Below are 19865 nucleotides of genomic sequence, written 5' to 3' on the forward strand. Positions count from 1 at the left end.
AGTGCACTCTGCAAGAACCAATGGACCAGTCCTGTCAGGTTTGCCTCCTCAGCACTGTGTGGGACTGCGGGAGCCGGGCATGACTGCGGGACCCACATGGTGATGCGATCATGGGGAAGGACGTCCTGATTTGGTGCGCTCAAATCAACACATGGGTGCCACACACAATTTTGTAACAACTTAGCAGAAAAGAAGTCTAGAAGAAATTAATTAAAATAAACTAGAATTTGAAAACTGGGATGAATTGAAAAAAAAAACGCCCCCAACACCAAATACCTACTATACATAATTCAAAACATAAAACTGCAACTGAACAGTCAGGTTACCGGCTCTTCAAATCTCCACATTCAGGTTTTTTTGTAGGAGGGTTTGAGATCTGTGCACCCGAGGCCTCTTATTTTGTTTTTGTGAAATGTTTCTACATCATTAACTTCTGCATTACTGCATGAGCATTTTGCTCCACTGCCTTTTCCTAAGTCTGTGAGAGTCTTGTGTTGTGGCTTTTCCAGCAAGGAATAACACTCAAGCTATGCCCAAAAAAGAAAAGACAAGCTTTTGTAGTGTTCTTCAGCTGTAGAGCAGAAAAGATTTAAGTTCATGCGGCCACAAAAAAAATAAAATGAAATACATGTGAGAACATAAAAACATAACTGTTATCCATAAATGAAAAAAAGCCATTCAACTTATCTAGCTCTTTCAGTTGCTAGTAGCCAAATTACCTAAGGATCTTATCCTTAGGTATTTCTTAAAAGAGTAAAGGTATCAGTTTCAATGGTTTGCTTCACACTCCTTCAACCCTCTTTGTAAAGAAGCTTCCCTTGCTCACAGTTTCAGATGCCCATAGATTCCATATAGATTCTTGTAAATCTACGGTATTTCATCTACTTACGTGAGAGTCTCTTCCTCATTGCATATTTCAATTATTAAACCTATCCTTTGTATTATTCATGAATATGAAAAGTCACCCTCGAGACATATCATTGTGTCTCAATTGTTGTGGCATATTAAGAATGCAGCTATGAAATTCTTGTGTGTCAATTTAGGATCATGAGGTAGAAAACTAGCACAAAGTATCACCATCAACAGGCCATTATGTATTGTTTCTTATTGTTCAGAAGTGTTCCAAAACAGCCCCCATCATTAATAAAAAATAACTCCTACAGTAATAAACCAGACATTGCACAACCCAGCAATATAAACCTAAATGGAGTATTTCAAAACACTGTCCCCATGACGCAGTGGAGATTCCAAAGAGAAATGTCAAATTTCTCAAGCACAGCAACTACATCACACAAAACACGATCGTATCATCACAGCCCTGATCCAGGAGAAGACATGCAGGCGTGACCTCTTGGGAAAGTACCTTGTCATATTATAACAGTGCCTCGTGCACGTCTACATGCTGCCCCGTCTGACTCTTGCTGTTCCCAGGCCTGGCTCATTACCTTTTTCGATGAGCCAACAGTCTTCTGAGGCCAAATATCTCCAAAATCACAGCTCCAGAAACAAACAAACTGCACAAATACCCTGACCGCATTACTGTGCAAGTGCTGAGATTACGGTAAGCCCCACTCATCGTCTTCCTCATGGAGACCAGGAGCCTCACGCTGCCCCGACCAGGAGAGGGAGCTGCCCAGGAGTCAGCAGGGTCTCCAGTGGTGCCAGGAGCCCCGACAAGTCCCCCTGCATTGAGATTGTTGCTGTTGACTCTATAACTTCAGGATGTTTTGATGATGCTCCCAAAAAAACAAAATTCTGAGCTTTTATTCTTGCCGTAGTAACAGTGAGAATATGCTATGGCAGTAGAAACAAGAGAACTTGGAGAACTTGGCGGCAGTTGGACTGTGAAAGCCTACAGTGGAAAAGTAAGAAAAGCTTAATAAAATTTCATAGGCAATTGCGTACATTTATGAGTTGGATGATTTCTGTTTTTATAAGCTGATGTCTCTACTGAACTACAAGACCTAATGTACCTGATATGATGTTTACAACTTGCGATAATAAAACTATAAATTAATGCAGACCATTAAATATTAGACTCATTTCTTTTTTGTACAGGTGAAGAGAAGATCAAATATTTAAATTAAATTATTTTTAATACATGCATTAATATTTTTTCTTAACAGTATTCAATTTGTAATTGTAATGACAAATAAAATCAGATACAGTGCTGCTCCTTGCCTTGTACTATTTCACTGCAGTCTTTTACTAATCTTTTTTTAATCTTTTTACAATCACAAATAATCATCATGGATAAATTACATAGTCTGTCAAACACAATACTAATTTTATTGTACATAAGAATGCAATTTGAATATTGTGCTGCACTATTGGAAATCACTTTACTACTGGTGTTTCCACAAGGGTCCCTTCTATCAGGACTGGAGTCAGAAGTGAAGTCACTGGTTTGAATCACCTGGACGATTGTGACACTATACAATGCTGGGATTAGATACAGCACCACAGAAATTATTAGGAATATCCAGCATCACTGTACAATACACCTTTGAAATGCTGAAACAAGAATTTAAACAAAAAGGTTTTTCATTAAGAAAGTATTATGAGTGGAATTTGTCAAAACAATTACAAAAAAGGTCAATTAACCAGGACAAAATTGTGCAACATTGTACAACAGAGGGCACATTCATTCAGTTTTAGGCTTGGCTGATGTATCCCATGTGAATTCTGGTGGTTCTGAGCTGGGCAATACATTAACACCCTTATCTCTAGCCCCAGTTCCTCTGAACATTCACTGTATATGTGAATACAAGGGAATAAAGATACTGTATACTGTACAGGTTCTACAGCAGACTGGTTCCTGAGAAACCCCAGCAGACACACCTGGCTGTTGCCTTGCCAGTTTAAAGGAGAGGTTAATAAAACAATGCCCAGGAAGAGTCTTTGACTCTGGCATGGATGTCAATGTGGTTTCTATTTAAGGGCCTTGTTACAAGTGCCCCCTTAACCTGGGTCAGCCTTATTAGCCCGCCTGCAATCGTTTGCTGAGGCCACTGGCCAGACATCAACGCTCCCCTTGCGGCTAGTTCCCAGATCAGACTGACGTGCACGCGCGAGGTAACACAAAGGAAGGCAACAGCAATGATCACGCAGGTGACCAGACAGAGAAAACGCAAATTAGGATCAGGGATTGAAAAACAACACGACAATGCACTGAACCCCCCAGTGACAGAGTTGGCTTTCTTCCAACCTGTCTGTGTTTCTGGGCTGTATCAAAGGTAGAATATACGGAACTGGTTGTCTCCATCATCCTCCACAATTAAACTTTGCTTTGAGTGCAGCTCTGCTGCAGAACTCGAAGGACACCAGCCCTCAATAAGTATTAGGTGGGATCGAACTTACAGTTAAGGAATATCATATATTTTTCTTTCAATACTCTTTTGACATTTCATCCAGTAAATGATAAAACTCCAACTTTATTTGTGAAATGACCACGGTAAATTGGGGCGCATCGGTTGTTGCCCTGTTTAGCAAAGCATTACTGGCTTAAGGAGGACAATCGCAAGTGAGCAGAAAAGTCTGTTGTCCATGGAAAGGTGCTCCACTCATCACTGGGTCCCCAGCAGGCCGACAGCCTTCCTCAGGTTAAGGACCCACTGCTCTTCAGAACAGCTTTCAGTGCCGCCATCATTACATGAAAGGGAGATCAGCACATAGCAAGAACTTTGCTATCTAATGTTGAATGAAAATCAGTAATTAATGCTTGTAATTAGAATGAGGATTTTTTAGTGTTTGATCATGTTTCCGAGCATGCTGTGTCATCCCAGACTTAATCAAATGACAGATTTTAAAAGGCTTTCTGTATTGAAAACAGTATTAGTGAGGTTACAGGACATATTGTCTTTGTTGCTTTCCAATGATTATTAATTGACCTTCCAGGCAGCTTAATATGAATTTCATTTTCAGTAAATGTAGAGAAATTCTGCATGTTTGAAAAGGTCATTGCATTGCCTGTGGTTTTCAATTAATGCAGACTGTTTCTTTTTAATTTTTCTGTTTAATGTTAAATGTGTAGAAATCTATAATCACAGTCAATGTAATTTGCAATGTCTTTGCTAGTACACATATTGTTGATTGTGTTCCAGTCTGATTCATTCATATTGAATAATGAATATATTTCTGATCCAGGAAGGAAGAATGACTCATTGTTATATAAAAATAACGGAATGAACTGTTAGACCTGAGGACTTTTACGTATGTTATTATTGACAAAAACAAGCAAAATGTTAATATGAATAAGATTCCAAAGACATGGGTACATTACTTTTGTTGTAGATGAACAACCCAGGTTTACGTAAACAAAAAAAAATCATTAAATGAAAAGTCATTACATTTTAAGGTTGCAATTTTGCACTGATCTCCAAACTTACCATTTTCTAATGCAGGATCTTATAAGTTATCATGTGTTGCAACAATTCACCTTATTGACTATGAAAAGAAGAATATGACTAGAATGACTGTTTAAAACCACTGAGCTAATTCCCAAGCTGGGGTATTCTTAAAACCACAAGTAAATTTTTATGGCAAATACATTTGCACCAAATCATGATATTGAGACCTTGTTTAATTAATCTAGCAGTGTAGAATAGAAGTACTGAGCAGCATTGCTGTAGTCCTGTTGAAACAGATTAAATATGCTCATTGTACCCACAGTACTCTGTCCATTTGACCAATCCTCCAGAGACGCCCTCCAGCACAGACTTTTAGAGCTCCTGCTGTACCTCATGAGCTTGTTCTGAAAGGCACTTAACATCAAGTGCGTGTAAAAAGGCCTCCATAATGTACAACGGCAGGGCCCTCAGGGGCTGGCTTAGTACCCTGTCCTGTCAGCGAGCAGCAGACTTCCAGGGAGAAAATGCAAAGCGACAAGGATAGCTCATTCGAACGAGAGAGGGATATTAAAAATAACCCACACGGTGAACAATCAGGGTTTGAGTACAAACAGAGTGTTCACACGTGACCCTTCCTTCAGTGTATGGATGTTTGCTTTAAAAGGTTTCGTCACAAAGTTTAAAAGAAATAATCCTCTACAATGGCAGTGAAGATAAGCCCAACTCCAAATGAAGGGCAATTTAAGAAAAAGTAATTACATTTTCTGAAAGAGCTTGAAGCATTTATATGCTAATAGTGCACATTTTCATGGTGCAAATTATGTTCAAATGATTGTTTTATAAGTGCTTTTAATTTCCGTGGTTTTCATAAACGACCTCAAACAAAACTAGAAACAAATTTTCCACTGTAATGACAAACATCATTGCTTTTTCACACAACCAAAATCAAACCAAGGTGGCAGCTGACAAGACAGTGAGACCTTAACCAGATCCGCCACATCTTGTTAAAGCAGACAACCTTAAATGTGTCCTTAAAAAGAACTTGGCTAGCAGACTGTGTTTTAAACTCTTGCAATATTCCAAATGAGTGAGAGTGTTAGATGTTTTTTTATTTTAAAAAAGACATGAGAGAAGAGTACAGACCCATATGTTGAAAGCTTTGTCCTGCTTTTGTCTTGAATTGAGAAGCTGCAGATTGAGACACAGGTCTTTATGAACTGAATAGCCATGGGTGCTTTCGGCAAGGCAGCCAATGTCTCGCTGATCGAAAAATCTGCACACGCAGATTAGATGCAGGATCTCTATCAGGGATGTAAATATCACGACAATCTATTTCCTTAAAATGTGATAAGTGTTTGGCCAAGAACATTCCTACTGGGTCATAGCTTAAATAAATCATGCGTCCTACTTTATTTATGCTGTTTCGACCACGCTTGATTTCAAATCATCCTGAAAATTAAATTACTTTTGTGCACTGGACTGAAAGAAGGGAATGTTGAACAGTAGCACATAGGCAAGTAGATTTAAACCACTGAAACAGCAAGTAAGCACTAAGAAATTCAAAATAATTAGGTCCTCTACAATAATTAACAATATTAGTTTGTATGACTTTCTCACCTTCTCTAATTCATTATATCCTTTTTATTGCAAACATAATATAACATATTCCAGTAACAATAATTCTGTCTGTAAAATGTAAGTTGCAGATTTTGGACACCATACAACAGATATTATAGCCCTAGAAAGAGGTAAAAGATAATTACATACGGACACACGGTATAGGTAAATAGAAACAAATATATTCATTATGAAACAAAGATCGAGAGCAGATTTGATCTCGGCAAGTATGTAAAATCTTAAGCGTTGACAATCAGGGTCTACTGAGGTGACCATCTCACATTTGGTAGAGTAAAAGGACACCGGAAAGGAGAAATCATTTAGCATGGAGAACAGGAAATACCTCATTACACAATGAGTTACACAATGAGTTTAAGGTATCTGGATCAGGGAGGTGATACTTCACAGCAGAGCTGTAGGAATCTGTGTGGTGAAGACTATAAATTTTCTAATGTATTATAAAACCTCTTCGTTCCGGGAGTACGATAAATTAGCTCACAATGTTTGTAAATCTCCTTTTGCAGTTTTGGCCCATCTCCCACCTCCCTGCCTGTGTCTTTATCTTGCTGTGCAGTAAATTTACCTTAGAATGAGCTAGTCCAAAGGGTCTGTAGTCAATAGAAATTCCCCTACTCAATCAGAACAAAACTATCTTCTTTCATGTAAAACAGACTGGGACTGCAGATGCGCTGCAAAGGAGATTCCTATGATTAGCACAGCTGTGTAAGGAGGCCCAGCATTGATTTAGAGACTGCACCACAGTGACAAATTCTTAAACAAGCAGATGGCTTAATTCAGTATTGACTTTAATCTCCTTATCCTCTGTAAAATATACAGTAAACACACACTTGCTCTGCAGTGAATACACAACACACCAAGTTACTGATGCCCCTTATTGGTTTCAGAGCATTTCCTAATCACAGCATAGGACAGATATTTTGTGCTCCTTACAGGAGCCAAACTCAAACCTCGGTGCACCAATTTCCACAATGAAGTGAACACAGCATGACTGGAGCACTACTGTTAGAATGTACTGTATCTTCACACCCAAAATGAAATAAAAATACAGTCCCAGACAATATATTTCTAAATTTGACACGTCTTCAGAAAAATTAATAAATTAATAAATTGTGCTTGTTTTTTTTAGTTTCAGATTTAATTTTTGAGCCTTATATTATATGAGACTTCTGGGGGTCATTGTTGACAAAAAAGTTGTTTTTTTATAGTGATGTCCTTAGATGGTTCTTTTATGGAGAAGATAAAAACAAATTGAAGGCATAACTGCTATATTAATGTGCAGAAAGTACTGTGTAAACGTTTGGACACAAATTACAAAGAAACAAAGAAAAAAATGTTTTAATTTTGTTGACAGATTATTTTTGGTCGAGAAAAATAGTATTTTATGACTTAATGTGAAAAAACTGTTCTGAAAAAAAATGCTGTTTTCTTTGTTGACATTTTCTCTCGTTTTTTATCATTCTTCCTACACTTTTTTGGGCTGCTTGTTCTTATTCAGGCATCAGAAATCCCAGAGGTAGACATGAGCAAGATATAGGGGATTAAACCGAACTGAGCGTTGTAATTCCTTGACATCATCCATTCTCATTCTGTCAGAAGCACTGAAAGGTGACAGCAAATGTTTCTTTCACAAGCTTCGCGGCTCTGCAGCATACAGAGGGTCCCAAGTCTAAACTGTTTAGACAGAAGAGCAGGAGTTACATAGAACTGGAACTTGTATCTGTGCCGGTACATCTTGTACTGTTCCAGACGCTGTGTCCAATGTTAGAACCAGACAACGCAGAGGCCGTTTCAGGCTCAGGACAAAAATGCACCCATTACATGGCAATAATATTGCCTTTAGAGAGATAGAAAAATATCTGGGAAATGTCATTTTCCAAGATAAAACGGAGACAATAACCAAACCATGAGTAATTCGGGAAGTCATTGCGCTTGGTAATGCAGCATATATTACAGGACTTGTCAAACACAGCTATCACATATCGAGCAAGTGTGGAGTCAGCAGCTGATTTCATGGAATTGATGGAGAGATGTTCTATGGGATGGAATGTTACATTCCTTTGCTACAGTAAAATCAATACAGCAATGAAGGAATAGAAGTCTCCGATAAATGAAAGGCTAAGATTTAAATCATGTTTGGTTTTCTGCTGTGAAGGGTTCCTATTCTCACCAATCACATTCTACCTGGGACAAGACTAAACCTCCACTGCCTTCTGTTGTTTCATGTTAACAAGGAGCACCATGAAGATGAGCGCAAGGCTCACAAAATTCTACATCGGCTCAAAACAGCAACACATTTCCAATAGTGGTGGGGAATTACAATTAGCACATGTGTAAATCTGAGAGCAAACAGCTTCTCGACAAATGCTTGAGTACATTGGTTTGGATGGGACATTGGAGTTAACGCTGTTCCGTAGCTAAACGCTGACGATCTTGCTGTCTACTCCTATAACTAATAATGTGGATAGGTAATGTTAAGATGCATCCGGTTCAGTGTCACTAACTGTAATTGTGCGGTGGGCCCATAACTGGAGGGCTGTGTTAGATCAGCCCTGTTTAAACAAGCAATTGTAGGCCTGCGATGCAGTGACACAGTGTTGAAGAGATGATACCATTGTAAAGATGAAGCTTATATTATTCAGCCTGGTTAGATCACCTGGGCCTTTGTATAAATAGATAGGTAATGCTAACTTACATTTGTGCTGCAGGAGGCCTGTAAAATGTGCATCACAATGTAGATTTCAAAGGAATGAACACAATTGCACTGCATTAATGGACCCAGTGATGCCTTAAAGTGCTATTCCAGCAGCATAAGCTGATTACGAATGGTGCTGGTGAGCAATGCAATCGAAAACATACAAACCAAAGCAACAAGACTGCCAGTCTGATTTTTTATGAATTCCAAATTTGTATTTTGCTCATTGACTTTCCTTTTAAAACTGAGCTATTTTTAAACGCCAATTGTTATGTCATTAGCAGCTAAGGAAAGAGAAAAGTCGATCTGTGTCTCATGGGAGGCGCGAGATTAGAAGTGACACTGTAATGGAGCAGCACTGCAGGACTGCTAATTGTCCGGAGTCTCAATATCAAGCACCAACACAGCTAGAAAGACTAAAAACATAAAAAGAACACTGCAATGTCCTTCTGGTCATCTCTCATTTATAGGGTCAGTTATCTGTGGAAAAAGAGCCGATCTGCATTTCAGGACACAGCCGTGCACAAGATGCTGTACGGCTTGCGAATGGGAGTGTGCTGCTCAGTTCAGCCTGCACCCCACCAGACGTCTGTGGCACATTTAATGTTCTAATAAAGTAATAAAAGCTCAGTCCAACAGACAGGTTTTGAAATGGAGTTCTAACAAACGTTTGGGAGGAATGAAGGGAGCCACACTAATCAAGCTCAGATGACGCAACTTGCACCTAATGCAGACGTAATCGCCTCAATTCACACATATACCCCATGTCACCCTCTCCTCCTCGCTTGTTGTTGTCGCATCCCACCTCCGCCTCTACAGCTGGGCCTTGGTTGCCTTTTCGCCAAGCCTGGGGGTCCTGGCCTGCCTGTCCTACAGCCGGGAGGTGGGTCCTCATCTAAGTGGACGAAGCCAAAGTTTTCACTAATTTCGATAAATGATTCTGCCGTCACACCAACTTCAGCTGCCGTCGTTGCTCGTGAAACACAAGGTAGGAGAGAACAGTGACGTGATGCAAGGCTACAAGCCCACCCAAACTCAAGGTGGTCTGTGGCAACTAAACCTCACGTCCGTGTGGCGGAGGGTGACTATCCCGGCTCTGGCTCTTCTTACGTTCCAGTCCAGGACTTTTGCGAGACTTAAATCAATGAGACGCCACCTTGGCAGCCAGGGCTCAGGAGGAGGAAAAGCTACTGGAACTCCGTGATTGAGGGGTTCCGCACGGTCAGCGATCAGGAATTTGAGCAGATTTCATGGAGAAGGACACTCGTGCGCACGTGCTGCTGCTCCCCACACACACCCGGTGCACAAGTCAGGGACACTTCCCCCCGACAGAGCAGCCAGGCCTTCAGCAGCACTAACTGCTCCAGAAGGTCAGCCTGCTTACACCAGGCAGAGTCGCAGCACTGGCGGCCAGGGTGCTGCAGAGCTGCTTGAAGACGACAGCAGCTGCCATCTCCGTATTTCCACAGCACACACCACAGGCACCGGCAGCTACTACTGTCCTGACAGAAGACTTCATGCTCTCTTTGAATTTTCCACAGTCACATTAACACCACCCTCTTGGTGGAACAACAGAAATAGGCTCATTTACAACACGTTATAAATACTGTTTTTCAGCAAGCACCTATTCTATATTTTTAACTAACCTGAATATTAGAAATACTGTAATATTTTATCATATTCTACATTTCTTTATTCTATACAGTAAGTGTAATTTTACCCTCTTTAATGCAGCATCCAAAGGGTGTTTTTAAACAGCTTAATATCGGTGGGCTCGTACTGCACATCTGTCCCCAGTTTATTTACGTCTGTTAGGTTTTTACTGCTTAGCTCAACACAATGCCCAAGCGTTGTAGCAATTACAACTTGTGAAGAGGTGTCCACATATATTGCACGTATTTATGGCAAGTCAATTAATTTTTTCCCCAAGTACCTTTCATGACCAGTAACGATTAATCTCCAGGACTGAAGCAGGCAGAGGAGTCTGCAGAAATACTGCAGGGAGGTGAACTGCCTGCTACAGGGATCACTTCTTTAGACTCCAGACACGTCTCCAATTACATAACTAAGCTTCGCTAAGAAACTTTGATGGAAAAGCCTGTAGCAAGAATGAGTAAGAAATGCAGCAGAAAAGATATACTTGACTGCAAGGCTGTGCGTCACCAGGAGCAGTAAATTGGTCACAGTTTTTTTTCTTTATTTCCATTTCTTAAAGGTTATTATATGACTGCAATAACATCCGTATAATTTGCAATATTTTACATTTTTATGGGGCTCGATATCAGCCTTTCTGCAGAGTAGTTAGCAGGGTAGTTTGTTTAAAACTGGGTTTGAGGGGATCAACATTATTTACACAAGATGGGACATTTCTGGATAAAGTTTAATGCAGTAATTAGCAATATCATACAGATATTGGGTCCTACAGCATCCTTTCAGGCCTTCAGTGGCACAGAACACCCAGCCCTGATGGTACTGCAGCTCATCAGGCGGATTGACCTGAAGCACAGCACATAGCTGAGCACCAGCTGTGAAACTGGGAACCAGAGCTGAGAGTTTTATTCAACAACAAAATGAGATGGAGAAACACTGATCTGGAAAATTCAGTACTTCAATTGTAGATCATCATTAGATCTCATTTTCCATTAAGAATGTCAGTTTTTTTAAATTACATACCGTATTATTTATAAGCTTGAGAGTGCACATAAAAACAGGAATATGTAATAGACAGTAGAATAATCTAATTGTTCTTTAGTAAATTCACCAGCTATTATATTAGTTATCCAAGCTGAAATCCATCACATTTTATCTAAAACGATTCTCTGTCTTGGCATCAGATTAAAGAATTTACTTTAAAATTTGTAGTTTTCTATCACAGTGTTGAAACACGCATTAATGTGCAGTTGAGATGCATTTCTCTCACTGCCTGCGCTCGGACACATCTGCGAGTCCTGAGACACTGACCCACCCTTCCACTAATTTTATTTGCCTTTGACCTTGACAAAAGACAAAAATGCGTTTTGTAGAGCTACTAAACGGCTTTCAATTGCTTTTTTGTCTCACGCCATTTAAACGATGGCAATGAGACAAACGATGGCTGTAGAAGAGAAGGACGGAGACCTGACAAATTACCACTGTTTTTTGGAATACATTCCTGAGTTACTGGCTGCACGGAAGTGTGTGGGACACGGTACCTCTCAGAGGTTTCTGGTAGCACAGATACGCTTTCAGCCCAGTTCCTCAGCTCGTGTTTTTCTTCTCCACTTCTGCCCCCCGACTGTGGTTCGGTAGTCACCCCGTCATGAACGGATCTCTGCGCCACCAGACCTCCAAACGCCCGTCGTGCTCTCCACCATGCGCCTGCAGGTCCGCCCGTTCCTCACAGCTCTGAGATAGGAGGCCTGCTTGTCCACACACGCAGGAAGCATTTCAAAGACCCAGAGGCTGTGAAAACAGTACGATCGCACCCAATGCACCCGCCATCCAAATGCGATGTTTGGTTCTTGTATTTGGATTATTACAAAGCAGATATAATGGTCCTTTAAAGGATACAACGTGTTTCAGACTTGGGGATTTACCCATTGTTTTGCTTTGGCAACGCTGATTTTACTCACTGGTCATGCCAATAAAGCATATTGTATTGAACTGAAAACAGAATTTCACATCAACGTAATCATTTTGACACCAGGCATGATTTCCGCTTATTGTTTCAAGTTTACCGATCAACACATATTTTTTGCAGGTAATGGCAGGGCCATCTGAAGCCCGTCACTTTCCCTTTGCAGCTAAACAGAAGCTGAAAGAACCCACCAGTCTATCTTCACCCTCGGGACTAATCACTTCATGAGAAAACAGCCGCTAATGTGCTCATTGTGGGGGCCGGCGCGGCGCTCCGAGTGTCCACATCCTGCCTGTTGCTCTGCGGGGAAAGCGCATCAACTATCGCGATGCCCCTTCTCAAAAGTGCAGTCACAAAGAAATGAAACTACCCCCCTCAATAGAAGTCTCCAAATACAAAAACGATATATGATATATATATATTCGACACGGAGAAAAAGAAACAAAAACGAGGAACACATCACTCACTCTCAGGACCTGAGGTTATTTCACACCCGACTGATACAGCGGCAGGCAGCAAGAACCCCCGAGCCAGAACTACAGTTTAAATGACATCTTATTTCCCGATACACCCCAAAAATAATCAGTTTTTATATTTATTACGAAAACCTCAGTCTCCAAGCATTCGCATCGAATGGTTACCTTCCACTGAGCTAAAGGTATTTTTTTTTAAGGGCCTTAGTTGTAGATTCACCGAGCTGGATCACCTGAGGGCTTTTGCTATTGTGACCTGGCCGGCACCCATTGCTGGCGAACCGCGCAGTGAATCTGGAAAGACACGGGAGAGGGAACTTTATTTTTTCCCCATTTAAAAAAAGAAAAAAATAAATACATTTAAACACATTTGCCAGTATCAGCCAACGCCTGCAGCTTCCACCATCTGTCCTCTAGTTTAGTTTTACTCACAAACCTAACGCAATAAATGAAACCCGTTGCCCCATTGAGAGACTGAAAAGACTGGAAGGGAGGCAGGTTTAATTAATTTTGTGTTTTAAACACAGCATTGCTTTTTCTGTTGTTTTTTTTTTTTTTTTGAGTGTGCCTGGAATTAAATTTCACCAAATACTACAAGATTTCTTTCTTTTTTTATGTATTCAAGGATTTTTGATATTGCAAATCACTCAATTAAGGGGAATACATTGTGCAGAATTGATCTTGTAATAGACTCTCCTGCATGATCTCAGAACTCTCAGACTGAATGTGATCTTGGGGAATAGTTGCACAGCCTCATCTAGCTGCAAAGGGAGTTCCACAAGGTTTTGTTCTGGGTCCTGCTTTTTGCTTCATTTATATATTTACAATATTTTAATGAAATACAAAACCCCATCTCTAAGCCAGCAACACTGGACATAATTTAATAAATGACAAGTACAGACATTTTTTCCTTTCTCACAACAAATCTTATTATATCCTTTCCCTACACATAAACTAGTTTAAATGCTGGCCTCTAATTCTGTTTTTGAGAAAGCACTTGGTAACACTTTGGTGTCCTGTTATGTTATTTATACTTTATTGATTGTTCTTTTCTTTTACTGCTTTGTTTTCTGTAATGCTGTAGCCTCTGGCAGCCTCTGAGGCATGTTGTTATTGTAAATAAGGTTTGGTGGGTAAAATAAGGGATTAAATAATAAAAAAAATATATGCCATTAATTTCCAAAGGGAACAACACCGCAAGCTTGCAGATATTTGAACCATAAAGTCATAAGGCATATACTGTAAAATGTAGACTTAGAGCCTAGAATAAATCATAAATCACTCAAAGACTCATCCAGAATGAGTGACTGCCATGCTGGAAAGGAGGATAAACTATTGGGTTGTTTCATCACACCACAGTCACTTGCATCCTCTAATATGACACATGTCAGTGTAAATGAGACAAAAGATTCGTAGTCCTTAATTTTTCTTCAAGAACTCCCATTTTTTCTACTGTTAATCAAACAGCATACATACTAATCCATAACCTTCACAGGTCAACAGTTCCACAGAGAGAAAAAATACTGCTAAGGATTACCATAAAGTACAATTCTGTGACATAGCTCGTAACTCAATGGTGATTTTATTTGCACATAGAATTTAAAAAGAAAGTAGATATTCTCTTACTTTTCTATGGTATAGATAGATGTATTGCAAAGACCCATATTGGAGACCCACTATATATATGTAAATACACATACACTGTATGTCTGGAGCTGGGACTGGAAACATGTGTGGGGTTAATCCTTTGTAGTGCTGGCTTTTGCATTACGCAACGCACTTACACATTAAATGGAAGAGATCAGCAGTCCTGATCTCACACCCTAGCTTAATCTAAGGAGGAAATGTGACAGAGTGCTGGAAATTGGATGTAGAGGATGCTTTTGTAGGGATTGGTCCAACAAAGCCACCATGTTTTACAAGGGTTAATGTTCTGTGATTAGCAAAGCTGCAACAGAGTTGTATCCCGACAACTAATAATTTTATATACATATATCATAAATTCATACAAATACTGTACATCAAGATTCCCTTAGAGGGACTGTTGTCTGTTTATCCCAAAGATCATCGGTACAAAGGAATTGCATTTTAAAGAAGACTAATAGATTGCCCAGCTTTTGCGTGGAATCTGAATGATCGCATTGGAAGAAAGTTCACTACATGGCTCTGCCTCCCAGAAACATATATACATGTTAAAAGTGTATATTATTCATTATTATGCACTCATATACCTTTGTTTGTACTATTATGCCTTTGTACACCTTATTATACAAAGGTATGTAATACCTTTACAACCACTGTTTCACATTGTGGGAGCCAAGGAACTGACTGCCCAATGGCAAACAAAAACCAAGTGTTTCAAAGTCCAAAACTACTGCTTTCTCAGCAGCACGTGTCTTGGGGCGCATGTCAGCGTCTCTTCGAATGTGGTCATGGCCAAGAGGGGAGTGAAGAGGTGTATTTGAGGAGATGCAGAGTCAAAATAGTTAACAAACCCTTAGTTTCAAAGGAATAAGTAAAGGTTTATTCCTCGGTTTATTCCATTTTGGCTGTGGAGCCTTCTTCATTGCGCTTCTTTTCTTCTCTTCTCAGCAGGAATAAACCTTTGCTTGTTCCTTTACAGCCTGCGCCTGCTGACGCAGCTGCCCACCTGAACTGTTTCAACCCTTAGTTTCCTAGACATGACCAGTGAGACAGCCCTGGGCAGGAGTGTTACAGCAAGCGGAAGACGCCGTGGAGATGCGTGTCACAGAAAGACGAAGAGGAAGGCCAGGGGAGGGCCTATGAACGCGGCGCAGTGCCTGCAGCTGGCGGAGCGCAGGTGTGGGGCTGCACCCTCAGACCACGCAGTGAGAAGTGGAGTTACAGTGAAAAACAAAGGTGCCTTTGTGAAAGAGCAAGATCACTCCAATTGTGTCTGCGCTCCGCGGGGCTCTTGGGAAGACAGCCTGTGGATGAAGGGTTTGTTTCCAGCCTGGCAGTGACACCAGACATTGAGCAAACAGGCAGAGACAAGCCAGGTTACTGAACAAGAAGAGGAAAAGGTACAGGAAGTGATCTACTGGCCCTCAAAAGCCACCTGAGGTTTAATTGTGTAGAGAGTATTACAACACTCTTGTTTTGGACAGAGAGATGGTTAGGAGTGAACGAGTGTCAGCAGACCGCGATGACCAGTTATGGAGGGCTGACAGAAAGTCTAGAGCACATCAAGAGCTTGCATATGACAAAGAAAACACTGAGCTATTGTTTTGTTATAATCCCTTAATTAAAAGCATCATATTTTGAAAAGCACAATTACGTGTTTCTGTAGCTGGCCAGGGGTGCTGGGATTCAGTTTCCACTTGCAGCCTGGCAGGGTGTCAGCCCAGCACGGAGACGAGGCCAGAGGCAGCTGTGGCTTGACAACAGCAGAGACCCACTGCACTGCACTCGAGCTTTCGAAACACCATTAGTAATCAGAGTGTGTGACGATCCTGTAGATAAGTCCTCTGTCTCAAAAATATGATGACAGGTCAACACTTGACATTTTACATTTTCATTATCCATCTTCTTTATCTGAGAAAAACCAACACAAAGAAGGAAACAATCTACAAAGTTGTAATTTGACTTTTAAAGTGTGCTCAGCACGGACTAGAACCTAGAACCTATTGCTCTGGCTGAACACTGACTCCCAATACAGGCAGTATAATTGAAAGAAACCTACAAATGACTTTTTCTGTCATTCAAGCTGTGCCTGTGGCAGAGCTTTTAACTCGAGAGAAAAAGGAGAACTAATCGAAAGCTTGCTTTAAGAAATATTGTGCTGTCTAAAAACAATTCGATAGTGACCAAAATAAGGGATAAAATAAATAGAAACACAAATGTTAGTTGCGTGCATAAAAGGATGTAATATAATTAATTGGTACTACATACAATTGAAAACAAATAATCACCACATTTTTTAAAGAAGGCCCAGAAAATGCTTTAACTGGAATTCTAGTAAATGGATTCTAGTAGCTCTGTGACCTATGAGCCAGTGGCCACACACAAAAGCAGTGAATGAACAAAGAGCCCAGTGTTGCAGAACATCTGAAACCTGTATAAAACATTTCCCTACTAATACAAAAGAAAGAGCTTAAAGTAACTCGAGCCACACAGAACAGAGGAGCTTCAGGAATGCCCTGCATTGGATATTCAATTCAGTTGCACCTTAAAATACAGTGCTCAGACAAGGATCAGCCCACACCCCTAAAGGAGTAATTCTGTCACGGTCGTTATGATAGGTTGCTTTCATGTCATTCATAGGGCTGTTTCTGAGTGATAGAAACTTCCCAGTCACGTAACTGAAAAGTAACCCTGGTAGACTGATACAGGTTGTGCATGACAGAAAGTTTCAAGTCCTGCTGCTGTGAACAGTGCAACATCCCACGGACATACTGTATACTTGGAAGCCACATGAGGCTTGTTCATAGCAGACAAGGAAGATACCAGTTTATTTGCATTTTGACAAGGTCTCATCATCGGGTAATGGGGTTGCATTGGCTTAAGAATCCTATGTAATGATACAAGTGCCTTTGCCATTGCACTGATAGCTCGACCTATTCCTGCAGGGGTTAAGGTCACTATGACAACCTCTGTTTCTCTAACGTCTGCAGCAGCCTGGAGCTGACCTGCGCTGTCGGGCACACAGCCCCCCAGAGCCCTGCCAGGCTCCCTCTCTGCACCAGAAGGCTGCGCTCAATGAGCTTGTGAAACAAGAGTCCAGGTGTGAAAGACCCAAGACAGGTGCTACATTTGCTGTCTTAACACTTGGCTTTTTTAAATGGCAATAAACAGGGATTTTTTCAATTATTATTTAGTTGTTATTAAAATTATTTTTACTGAACTACAACCAACCTACAAGCAGCATTCAGAAAGCCTCCTGAGGAATTGTTTCTTATTAAACATTGGCCTATCAAAGTCTTTCTAAAGTCATTAAATAAATATTTATATCAACTACAGACACCTAGATGAGAGACAGTCACACCAATATGGATTTTAAAACACTTTTTAATTCCAACTAAATTCCAACTAAAGTCCCACTCAATAGCAAAGGTTTTTCAATACAAAAAGCGCTGTGGAGGATATAAAATGCAAGATGGAAGAAAGGACAGGAAGAAGGTTAATCTAGATGAAATACAGCCCAGACAGTTAAGAATTTCAGTGAGTGAATAAAATCTAAAACACAAGTAAGAAATTAATCTAAAAACTATTTGGCTTTATTTGTCCTGGACAGAAAGGAAATAATTTAGAAAAGGTAGAAAGCAAAAACAATTCTGTATATTATATAAAGCATCTAATCCACCTATACCTGCACACACTCCCACAAATGCCCACTGTCCTTGAGTTTAAGTTTTCATTATGTATAAAGCATATTTAATTTCCTCGGCCCAGAAGACGCTAACAGCAGGTGAGCTGTGTCGCAGTCAGTGCATGTACAGTTACACAACTGCATAGCTCTACTTTAATCTGCAACAAATTGCAATGCACTTACCTTTAAAAGTTGTACCCAGACAAATTCAACCGCAACAGATTTGCCTCTCTGCTAATCCTTTAAACTCATTTTTTAGCTAAAAGGAGCATGGGCACACATTTTCTCCTGGTCGCAACTGCACACACAAGGAGAAGCAGTCATGCAGATTAGTCCTTGAAACTGAAACAAGTGTAGCAGAACGTCAGAGGGTTACAGCACGACCGCTGTCATTCCCACAGACTTGACCCCAGTGTAACCGAATCAGAATCTCGCACAACACGAGAACTACATATTTGTAGCCACGATCATGACAAGCTCCTGTAGGCCCGCATGACCCCAGGCAGTCAGAAAATGAATTCTGGACTTGGTGCAATGACTAAAATGGCCTTGTTAAGGCCTGTTTGTGTGTTTTTGTATCCGTTTTAATGGCAGATTTCAGGCTTAGTTGCCCTGTTTGGAATTCAGCTGTGGGACCTACTCGGATTCTGCTTTGAAAGGGGACTTCCCCAGCCATTAGTCATTGAAGAGTGACGTTAATTGTCTTATTGGCAGGTAGTGGGCTAATAATTCACACTATCAAGGATTCTGCGAACTTGCAAGATAATGAGCCAGGTCCTGGAGAGCCTTCTGAGCAGCTCAACGAGTGGCATGTGAGGGCATGCTAAATAAGTTGCCCTGGGAATTTCTTCTCTGAGCTGTTCTTTTTTATCTCTAATTGCATTTATTATTCTTTGGACAAAATTCAGGCTGGAACTGAATTTCTTGTGTTCAGCTAAAAGACAAAATATCTCACTTCCTCAAAGTTACAGTTTCTCTTATCAAACCTGGATTCACTACACTTTGGGGTAAAACAAGGTTTCCCGAAGCAGGGCAGAATCCAGGCAGTAACCATTAAACAGAGTATGTACACTTTCTAGGGTGTTGGCCAAACTGGAGTAGTAGAATTGCATTAATATCGTATGCAAACATGATACGGTACAATATGTACATGCTACGACTGTGCTGTTAGATTCTAGGGAAACCTGACTGCTTGAACCCCTTGATTCAGTTTTGCTGGAAAAGGGGAAAATCTGTTGAGTTGCAGTTACATCCAAAAATGATAGACTGCTGGAGAACTGCAATTTTTTAAACCTTTTTTACTTTGTTAATTTTATCGGGTGTTTTTTCTTTTCTGGAAGGCAGGAAGGGTTTTGTCTACTGCCCCCCTTCATAACCAGGCCACTGAATTCATTCAGCGTTTCAGTTTGGAAAGTAGCAAGTTACAACTTGTGCTAATTCACGTGCTAATGATGTTGTTGTGAAAGTCTGGAACAATCTGCCCAGCTGTACTGTTAAAGTTGATACCTGACTTCTTTCTGGAAACATCTGGATGAGATGCATGGATGGCTTATCTACTAACTACCAAGTGAGCGAGATGGGCCAGACGCTAGAATTCTGCTGGAGAATGCTGCTGCAACAGAGGTGGAGTTGGTGTCCACCAACCCTTTCCTTTATAATGGATCTCATTCACGAAATACAAAAGCTACAACACTGAGAAAGATACAAACTGCAGCTGCACTCCTCCCTGCTCGTTGTGGTCCTGAGGACCCATGTATGAAGTATAAAA

General features: G+C 40.6%; 1 protein-coding gene across 2 annotated transcripts in view; it reads right to left on the minus strand.

The window, feature by feature from the left end:
* The window catches only part of lnx1 (ligand of numb-protein X 1), a 65592-nt gene extending 47197 nt beyond the window's left edge, over positions 1-18395 (minus strand). Inside the window, exon 1 of one of the 2 annotated variants that reach the window (XM_015345922.2) lies at positions 18281-18395. The gene's annotated coding sequence lies outside the window, so the exon portion shown is untranslated. Of the gene's footprint in view, positions 1-11870; positions 12065-18280 lie in introns of those variants that run through there. The other variant, XM_015345921.2, reaches the window with a different exon arrangement.
* Positions 18396-19865: the final 1470 nt, after the last annotated feature.

Source organism: Lepisosteus oculatus, chromosome 1, assembly GCF_040954835.1.
Source record: "Lepisosteus oculatus isolate fLepOcu1 chromosome 1, fLepOcu1.hap2, whole genome shotgun sequence".
NCBI classification, from domain to species: Eukaryota; Metazoa; Chordata; class Actinopteri; order Semionotiformes; family Lepisosteidae; genus Lepisosteus; species Lepisosteus oculatus.